This window comes from Benincasa hispida, chromosome 1 (assembly GCF_009727055.1).
Source record: "Benincasa hispida cultivar B227 chromosome 1, ASM972705v1, whole genome shotgun sequence".
NCBI lineage: Eukaryota > Viridiplantae > Streptophyta > Magnoliopsida > Cucurbitales > Cucurbitaceae > Benincasa > Benincasa hispida.
The window spans coordinates 92317018-92326854 of record NC_052349.1 but is presented as its reverse complement, the minus strand read 5'-3'; the positions used below and the strand labels follow the sequence as shown (position 1 = coordinate 92326854).

At 35.3% G+C, this 9837-nt stretch overlaps 1 long non-coding RNA gene across 6 annotated transcripts; it reads right to left on the bottom strand.

Annotated features, from left to right (window-relative positions):
- Nucleotides 1-2949: 2949 nt before the first annotated feature.
- On the bottom strand, nucleotides 2950-6628 carry LOC120084915. Of its 6 annotated transcripts, none has more exons than XR_005483785.1 (4): nucleotides 5512-6628; nucleotides 4098-4150; nucleotides 3781-3876; nucleotides 2950-3694 (listed from the first exon to the last, which is right to left on the bottom strand). It is a non-coding gene; the product is annotated as an uncharacterized LOC120084915 (long non-coding RNA). The 6 variants fall into 6 exon arrangements; XR_005483786.1 differs by having other exon boundaries at nucleotides 2950-3639; nucleotides 5512-6627; XR_005483783.1 differs by having other exon boundaries at nucleotides 3781-4150; nucleotides 5512-6627.
- Between the last annotated feature and the right edge of the window lie 3209 nt (nucleotides 6629-9837).

Here is a 9837-nt window from a genome sequence, read left to right as displayed (position 1 = left end):
TTCAATATTTTCCTGAGTCACTAAACCCTCTTTCTCTAAGGGTAGCTCCACTTAAAAACTAGTAGTATTCTGACCTTGTGAGACCTGTTCTGAACTGATTTCATTTAGCATGAACATTTCATTTTCCTTGAAGATTACATCCTTACTATAAACACATCTCCTTTCAATCGGGTGCCACAATCTGTAGTCTTTGATTCCTTCAATAAAGCTAACAAACATACATTTTACTGCCCTTGCCTTTAGTTTCCCTTTGAACTGGTGTACATAACCAGCATTGCCAAAAACCTTTAGCATATTTAGGTTTGGAGGGTGGTTAGACCACTTCTCTTCTAGAGTTAGGAAATTTAAAGAGGAATATGGGCACTTATTTAAAGTGAAGATAGTATAGGAGGCTGCTTCTGCCCACCATTTCTCAGGTAACAAAGCATCTTATAAGAGGCATCTGACATGTTCCATAATGGTTCTGTTTAACCTTTCAGCAACACCACTTTGCTGTGGGTGTATCTCACAGTTCGGTGTCTAGTAATACCATTTTCTCTACAGAATTTGTTAAACTCTTTTCCACAAAATTCCAAACTATCATCAGTTCTAAGGAATTTGATTTCTTTTGAAGATTGCTTTCCATCATGAGTTTCCACTCTTTAAATTTTTTTATGACTAGATCTTTAGTTTTTAACAAAAAAAATATCTAGGTTTTCCTAGAAAAATTATCAATAAAGGTTAAGAAATACCTTGATCCACTCAAGGATGGAGTTGGAGAAGGCTCCCACAGATTAGAGTGTATGTAGTAAAGTACTCCCTTAGTTGTATGTTGGGCTTTGGTGAAGCTCTGTCTTACAACCTTACCTAAAATGTAGTGCTCACAAAATTTTAATTCTTCACAAACATTTTTAGGCAGTATGCCTTGTTTAGACAGTATTTGCAACCCCTTTTGATGATATGAGACAACCTTTTATGTCATAGTTCTCCTTTTGTAAGACTTGCATAGGTAGCCATAAGGGTAGTGCGGAGCATTGCTATTGCTCATATAGATAGATTCTCCTTCACAGGGCTTATAAGTTGTGAAGCAGCCTTTAGAGGGTGTCATGTGGAAAGAACACCCGAGTCTAGAACCCAGTATTGAACTCTTTCATCAGTATTTTGAGTTCCCTTCTCATTTGAGGTTGCTAAGCATCTCTAAAAGTCAAATTATTCTTTCCAACAACTGCTTCTCCTTGCTAATGTGTTTTATCTTTCTGATTTTGTTTCTTTTTCAGAAACCAACAGTCTTTTTTTATGTGCCCAACTTTCTTGCATTAACTACACTTCATTTTTTGTTTCATTTTGTCATTAGGCTGAGATTTATGATCCTTCCCACTGTTCTTGGGTTTCCTTTTAAAAAACAATCCTTCATGATTGACATTTTCTTTCTTTTGAACACTGATTTCAAGTTTCCTGAATTTTATAGCAGAAATGATGGAATCAATGGTAACATTTTCCCTGCCATATTAGAGAGCAACTTTCACATCTTTGAAGTTATCTGGCAATGAATTCAAGAGTATGAATGCCTCATTTTCTTCCCCAATTTTATCTCCAATCTTCTTAAATTCTGAGGAGATTTTTCTGAATTCATCTAAATTTTCATAAAGAGTTTTTATGCATCCATCTTGTATGTGAAAAAATTGCTTTATTAGGTAAATCTTTGAACTAATACAAAGATTCTATCTTCTTCCAAATGGCATAGGGAGATCCTTCATAAAAAACTGTCTCAACACATTATCACTTAAGTTTAGAATGATTGTTCCATAGGCTACTTCATTCATAGTCTCCTTCTGATCAACTGAGATTTCTGATGGTAATTTTTTGGGTCAAGAATTGCTTTAGATGCCTTTTGTTGTCCAAGAAGTGCTTTGATTTTAGCTTTCCAAAGCTCAAAGTCTCCTTTACCATCAAACTTATCAATATCAAATCTTACAACAACCATTTTCAATCAGGAACCTGAATCTTGATCCTTTAAAAACTAATTTCTTGAAATTCTTGTGCTCTTATACCAATTTAATGGGCTTTACTTTGATGTTTCAAGAACAACCCAAGTTGAAACTTGATCCAAATTAAAAGCTGAGAAAATTGTGATGCATATGAGGTCATGTAGCACTGATCAAAAAGCACATTAATGAGCTGAGAAGTGATTCAGAAATCAGATATTCATTCTGTCCTCTCAAGTATGTCTCGAAACCCTCTGTTCCTCTCTTTCTCTCTATGTGTTCTTCAATTATTTTTCAGATAACTTAGGGTTTTAATCTGAATATGCTTTGCATGTAGGAGAAGATGAAGAAGGAAATGAAGGGGAAGTAGATTTATAGTGGTTCGGCTTTTAAGCCTACATCCACTGTGAAGAGGGAACAAATTTTTTCAGAAATCTTCCAGGAACAATAGAAAAAGCTAAGTACATTAACTCTCTTTAAATTCATACACACTCTTAGCTCTTGATTTGATTTATGGAGCTTTATATATAGATGTGAGCATGTAGTTAGTTACAAATCTATTAATTTTAACAGTTACACTTTGATTTTGAAACAACTGAAAAAGTTCCTAAAAAGTGTGTAAGTGACACTTTGACTATGAAAACATCGTAAAAAATTCTTCTTTCGACACAAATTGTCAAAGTCTTACTTTAGTCCTTAAAATCACCTAAAATACTCCTGAAAGGTAGCTAAGTTACACTCACTAGAAGAATTTCAAGCTTTAATGTTGGTTTAAAACCGACATTAAAGGGCTTTACTCTTTAATGTCGGTTGCAACCAACATTAATGCCCTTTAATGTCGGTTGCAACTAAAGTCCAAGAATCAAATGAAGCCTTTTATACCGACATTGAAGCCCAGAATCTGTCCATTTTATCAATTATTGTCTGTTTTTTTAAATTCCATTGCCAAATCCATTTTTTCGGTCAAAAAGTATAACATGACATATCATCATCGAACGTTGTGACTATGACATATTATTCTTGTATGGATGGTAAATCTATTACATTTAATCCATAAATTCTGTTATAAAATTATAATTTAAAAGGCCGTACAATAATTCAAGTCTTGAAAACACAAATTACAAGTAATACAAACATTATGAGTTACCGTCCCTCTCCACTTGGTAAGTATTGCATCTAGGACACCTTGCTTCAGCAAACAGCATCGACCACTTTGTAATATCAGTAATCACAGAATCAACAGCCTTCTGCATGAGGCTGGACAAGATGCCACGATGCCCACCAGAAGTCACTGTAGACAACACAATTGGTTGGCATGACCAGTCTTGACAAAGTGCAACCAATGATAATAGACAAAGGATTCGTATTTTTACAGGAACCACATCCTCATAGCTTAATAAGCCAACTAACTCATTTACAAACTCAGGCTCAGAGTTAAAGAAACTAACTAGATTATCAGCATTGCCACTTGCTTGAACAAGAACAATGAAGGCATACAAGCGAATGCAGGTATACTACTGCCGAGCAGATAGAGAATGAAATGCTCTTGCAAATCGCATCCTTGTCAGAAGAGAAAATCGCAAACTAGTTGGCACATCTCTTGGAAATGGAGGATCGAAGCCCAAAAAAGTATCCTCAACCTGCAAATCCTTCCTTGTCTTTATATGCTACTCTCCTAAAAAAAATAAATCGAAATGATTAATGAGGTCAACCCAATGATGAAAATCTCCCTGCATATTAAAAATAAAATAAAATAAGTCATAAATATTTTGCATGGTAATTATAAAACAAAATGATGATGCAGTTTCAGAATCACCTTATCAAATTCTCAAATGAAACCTTTTAGAGGTTCTTCAATATCATCAAGTGGAACAGATGTGACATTATTGATGGATGATCTAATTTTTGGAAGCTAAAAGACGAAGAAGTAAATTATTAAAAGAAGGAGGAGGAGGAGGAAGGGGGAAATTTATGAGTTACAATTCTTTTAGAGTTAACAAACAAAAAATTGATCAAAAAACAATCAAACAGTATATATTAAAAAAATGTTCAAAATAAATCAAAACAAGCAAGCAATATGTAAAACAAGATTAGAATTTAAATGCAAGGTAGACACACAAACAACTAACTTACCTTAGTAAGCAACTAATAATAGCATAAGTTGACTTCATTAATAGTGTTGAAATCTGTACTAGGCCAAAGGTTACAAATTAGTTGGAAGAACTTGCCATACAATTTCATAATAAGAATGAGCTTATATCCATAACAGACTATTGACACCTAAACCTTTAATATCAGAACTCTGACAACGCTCTTCAAATTAGAAATGAACGGAACTTACAAGGATTGGATCAATAGAATTTCACAAAAAATCTCATGCTAAAATGTTTTGACTAGAAGTTTCATGATTTCTTCAATCAATTTTTAGAAAATGACGATACAACTTGGAAAACAAAACTGGTAGATACTCTATTCCGTAATTTTGAAGGCATAGATATTAATTCACAATAGAGCCAATAGCTCCAATGATCATTGCCAAAGAGTTATTAAACAGTAATATCTATCCAATCTTCTATAGACACAACTAATAAAATTTCAGCCGTTGTTTCATGTCAATACATCATAGCCATTCATAATATCTAGACTAGAAATATTTTTCCTCTTTCCCCCTTCCCTTCTCTTCTTGAGCCTCATAAATAAACCAACAACAAAAGGAGGAGATATGATTATATGAATATAAATCCGTTAAGAATCACGGTCCTGTACAAACTCATACAGTATGACAAAACAAAAATTAACATGACATAGACATTCAAAAATAAACTGAATATGATATCCTTATATCATCAAGCACATCCATGATTACCATCAAGTTTTCTCTTCCTTATGTTATGGAAACATCCATCATGATTTTTTATCTTTTTCCTTTATTTTCTTGACTCGTTGAGCTTAAGAAGTTACTTAAAGTAACACGAGTACATACAGGTGTTATAAAGGGGTGGGATGGATATCCATTAGAAATCATGACCAAAAGTAGAATCAAATGCAGGGTGACGTTACAAACAATAACACGAGTCAGTAAGACAAGCACATGCGATATCCTAAATTAGGACTACGATAGCTAACAAAAAATGGCAACAGAAGTTCCCAAAAACGTAGGAGCAAAATTAAGTGGTATTGTATGAGAAAAACTGAAAAACATAATCAAGAAAACAGCAACTAGCGTGAAGTAAGAGCAATTAAAACCTTAAACATTCCAATGATCATAATGACCAAAACGACACTCAACAAACTCAATCCTAATCATGTTTCATTTTGGCACTCCTACGATACCATAGTCCTATGACCAACTTAAAGAAGCATAAAACCAATGAACAGACAAGGAATTACAATCTACCACGAAACAATTAAAACAAATACAATAAAGAAAATTTTAAAATATATAAATAAAACGAAAACCCAGGACCGATAAGCCTTGTATTCATGGAAAAAAAAAAAAAAGTAAATAACAAAGCCATATATGCCAGGAATCGAAATTTCTAGATACCACTTCTAGCGCCCTCCTTCTCTTCATCTTCATTATAGTACTGAAAGCATTGCATAAATGAAAAATGCCTAAGATGACCGATCACTTCCCAGTAACAAAGAACTGATCGAACAAGAAGAAACGAAATTAGGGATTTGAAAGGGAAAAATTGAGATAATCTGAGTGAATAGAATGAAATACTGATGTAAAGCGAGGAGTTTGAATCTAATTCGGTAATGATCAGATCGTAAAAACAATCAATTTAGAAGAAAATAAAGATATATACGGAATTTTCAACCGGCAGAGTGAACAATTTGAAGGTTCCACGACCACGATCAAGATGGACGGAGATCGAAGGAAGAAAGGGAGATAAAAAAGAGAGAGAAAAATACGAAGAAAAAGAAATTCCAAGAAGGAACTTGAGAGTGTTGGGTAAACAACTCTAGGGTTTGAAGAGGGAAGTGTGAGAATGAGAGTGAAAAGAAAATAGTGGGAAAGTGAAGAGGGAAATGAAAAAAATGGGGGAAAAATAGAAAGTGGGGGATAAATTAAGCGGGTCTTTAATGTCGGTTTAAAACCGACATAAAAGATCTAATTTTTTTTAAAAAAAAAACAAAACCGACATTATACATCTGATTTCACTTTTTCCAACCAACATTAAAGTCCAAAATTCTTGTACTGACTTTTGTCCATTAAAAACCACGTAAAAAATTTCTAAAAAGTGTGTAAGTGACACTTTCAATCTCAAAACATACTAAAAGGTAACTAAGTCTCATTTTTGCCCTCAAAACCACCTAAAATGCTCCAAAAAGCTAACTAAGTCATAATTTGTCTATGAAAACCTTGAAAAAAAGTTTCTAAGTGCCGAAAGTGACATTCTCACTCTACAAATAAATAAAAGAAGTGTCTAAGCCTAACTTTGACCCCTAAAAATTGCTTTCAATGCTCCTAAAAGATAGCTAAGTGTCACGGAGTCAGAGTTTGAGACGACTAATCGTGCGACACTTGGGCAACCTTACTATCAGAGGGTACCAAGTAAGCTTTAGAGATAAGCTTGTGTCTATTTAAGACACTTAGGAATACGCCTTAGAGGTTTGAAGAGTGTTGGACAAGTGAGTGAGTTTCGAAGAATGTTGAGAGGCTTTATTAAGTAATGATGTTGCTTATGTACAAATGAGATGCCCCCTTCGGCATTTATACTTGTCCCCACCAAACTAGGCCCCCTCATGGTCGGCCATGGAGGTTTCTAGATACTTCAAGGTGTCTTAGATATGTCCCTAGGTCATTCTAGACCCTTCCACACCTTTCCAAGTACATACAAGAACAGACTCTTCTAGACAATTCTAGACCATTACGAAGTAATCTAGAGCATGTATAAGTGTGTTGATGTTGGGACGTTCTATATGTTCCATGAGCCTTACAGGGTCATCCAATATGTTTAGGCACATTCTAGACCATTCTAGAGCCTTCTAGGACTGTGTGGGGCTGTCTAGCCCATACAGGTACGTTCTGGCACTGTCTAGGCCCTTTCAGCACTGTGTAGGGCTATCCAGAGGCTTCTAGTCATGCCTAGAGGCTTCCTGTGGGTGCTGGCACTGTCTCGTGGCTTCCAAAAGCTTCCAGGGCCGTTTAGGACTGTCAGGCGCCTATCCGTCCATGGGGCGCGTGCAGAGACAAGCGCGCGCCCATGCCTGGGCATCCGTCTGTGGGACATGCGTGCAAGAAGGCACGCGCGCCTGTCGTGTGGGCGTGCGTCTACGCCCACATGCTTGCGGGCATGCACATATGGACTTGCACACTTTGGACAAGGGTGCACGCTTGGTCGTGCGTCCATGAGCTTCCTTGGCCTCACATGAGGCCTTGACTCTCCCGAGCATGTGTGCGTGCTTGACCACACACAGCCGTGCGCACATGGGCGTTGTCCTTGGCATCTCCTTCGTCGTGGTGCCTTGCCACGCCTTTGTATGCTCGATCCTTGGCACGTGGGCGCCCTGCCCAAGACACACTCATCCTGTGGTGTTGCCTTGCCACACCCTCGTATGCCTTCACCCCGGCACGTGGGTGCCCTGTCCAAGGTAGATCCATCAACCTTGCATGTCCTTTGGATGCCTTCTGATGGGTCTTAACTCCCTTTTGGCCATGCTATTGGAGTCTCATGCCCCTTATTGGTGTGATTTGAAGAACCGTTTTCGTGGGGTGTGACATAAGTCACACTTTATTAATGAAAACCATGTAAAAGGTTCCTAAAAAGTGTCTAAGTGGCACTCTCACTCTCTAAATAAATTAAAAGTGCCCAAGTGACACTATGGGAACTAACATGTTCCATAAAAGTACCTAAGTTTCATTTGACTCTCAAAACCACGTAAAATGTTCCAAAAAAGTTATAAAATCACACTTTCACTATGAAAATGATAAAAAAAAATTCCTTAAAAATGTCTTATTGATACTTTCAATCAAGAAATAAACTAAAAAGAGCCCAAATCTCACAAAATCACGTAAAATGCTCCTAAAACATATCTAAGTGGTTTGACTATATGAGAACTACATAAAGTTCTTAAAACTGTCTAAGTGATAAAAGGTATTCTTGGAACCACAAAAGGTATTCTTGGAATTAACTTAAAATAACATTATCTTAAATTTAGTTATTAAAAAGTTACTAGCAATTTAACACTAACTTAAAATCGTAATATGGTATTCTTAGAACCACAAAAGGCATTACCACATTTCAAATTAGATAACTCTGGATTTATTTTCACACTTAAAACTCTCTTTTCATGGTAAGGCATGTTGGGACAATAAAACAAAAACTGCAAATCAAAGTTCAATCACATAATAACTTATGTCATAGTTGAGATGATAAGCATCACAAAAAACAAAATCTATATACCTGCGACATATTCTCAATTCATAAAAAACGGCCATGACTATGTTGCAAAACCTAAACAATAAAATAATAAACCAACAATTAGAAATTTGACTATAAATCTACGAGCTTATTATATCAATCTATAAATATTAAGAAGTCAAATATTAAAGTTCACATCATATAACATATAAAAACTAGAAAATTTTGTGTTGAATATAATCACCACCATGCTCACTCTGGAAATTGTGGGAATTTTGAAGATGAGCATAAACGCATTGGCCGTCATAATAGATCGATCAAGACCAAGATGTGCAGCAACAACTTCTGTTCTTATTTTGTCAATTTTTTAATTCACCATGTACTTGTAAACAACACTACCATACATGAACAATCTATAAATTACAAAGGAAAAGAGCACAAGGCAAAAAAAAAAAAAAAAACACCATGAAAACATATACAAATTTAGTAACAAAAAAACTTCTAATATTTTCCTGAACTTCGGAAGTCATTACAAGATTAACAATAAAGAGGGTACTCCTTTCCTTTCATTTTTAGGAATTGCGAATACACAGTCAATCATCTTTTCATATTAATTCTAGAATGGAAAATGAAAATCAACATAACAAATCATAAAAATTCAACAGTATACGAAGGAAATAAATATTCCGAATGTTAACTTAGTGGCTAAGCTACAACAATGGAAGAGTCCCTGCAAAATGGTTTTGTTCTCCATTAAATATTAGCTTAAGTGTCCCACTTGCCAAAGTTGATCCAAACACTTGAACTATCAAGTACGGTTGGCACCTAAAACAAATTTGAACTATTTTGCCATCTTCAAGCAAAAAATAATGGATATTAGCAACGGATATTAAGAAATAAAAATTGATCACAAATCAATAAGTGAGAATTAATCCAAGTTTGTAAATGGTTTGCCATAATTTAATGGATTGTAACACTTCATTTCGAAGTTTTTCAGTAAAAGAGAAAGTGAGAAAAAAGGAAGACATTTTCAATGAAAGGCATAGACAATTCTTCAGAATGTGAAGCATTATCATACAACATAGAACAAAAATGCAGTATCGTGAACAAGCAAAGGAGAAGGAACAAATTTAAACGAACAGAAACAAATGGTCAACATCTAGTTTCTTTGTATAAATTCATATTATTGTAGGTCCAATTGTTGTATTAGAATCAATCTCGAACTATAAACTAATATATACCATTTAGTAAGAATTCAAAAGGGTTAAAGCAAGATTTACAAGTGGAATGTCGTCAAATAGTCCGAGACCTTGTTGTTTGGTGTTCGAACCAACTTAATCATGGATGATTGAAGTTGTTATGGAGTGGATAATGCTAAACTAAAGTTGGGTTAGCAGTGGGTTATTGTCTACCATTCTTGGATAGAGGAAAGTTGCAATCGAGAGTAAAAAATAGACTAGAAACGAACTGAACCCGCAAGTCTAGGGTGGTCTTGTTCGTGC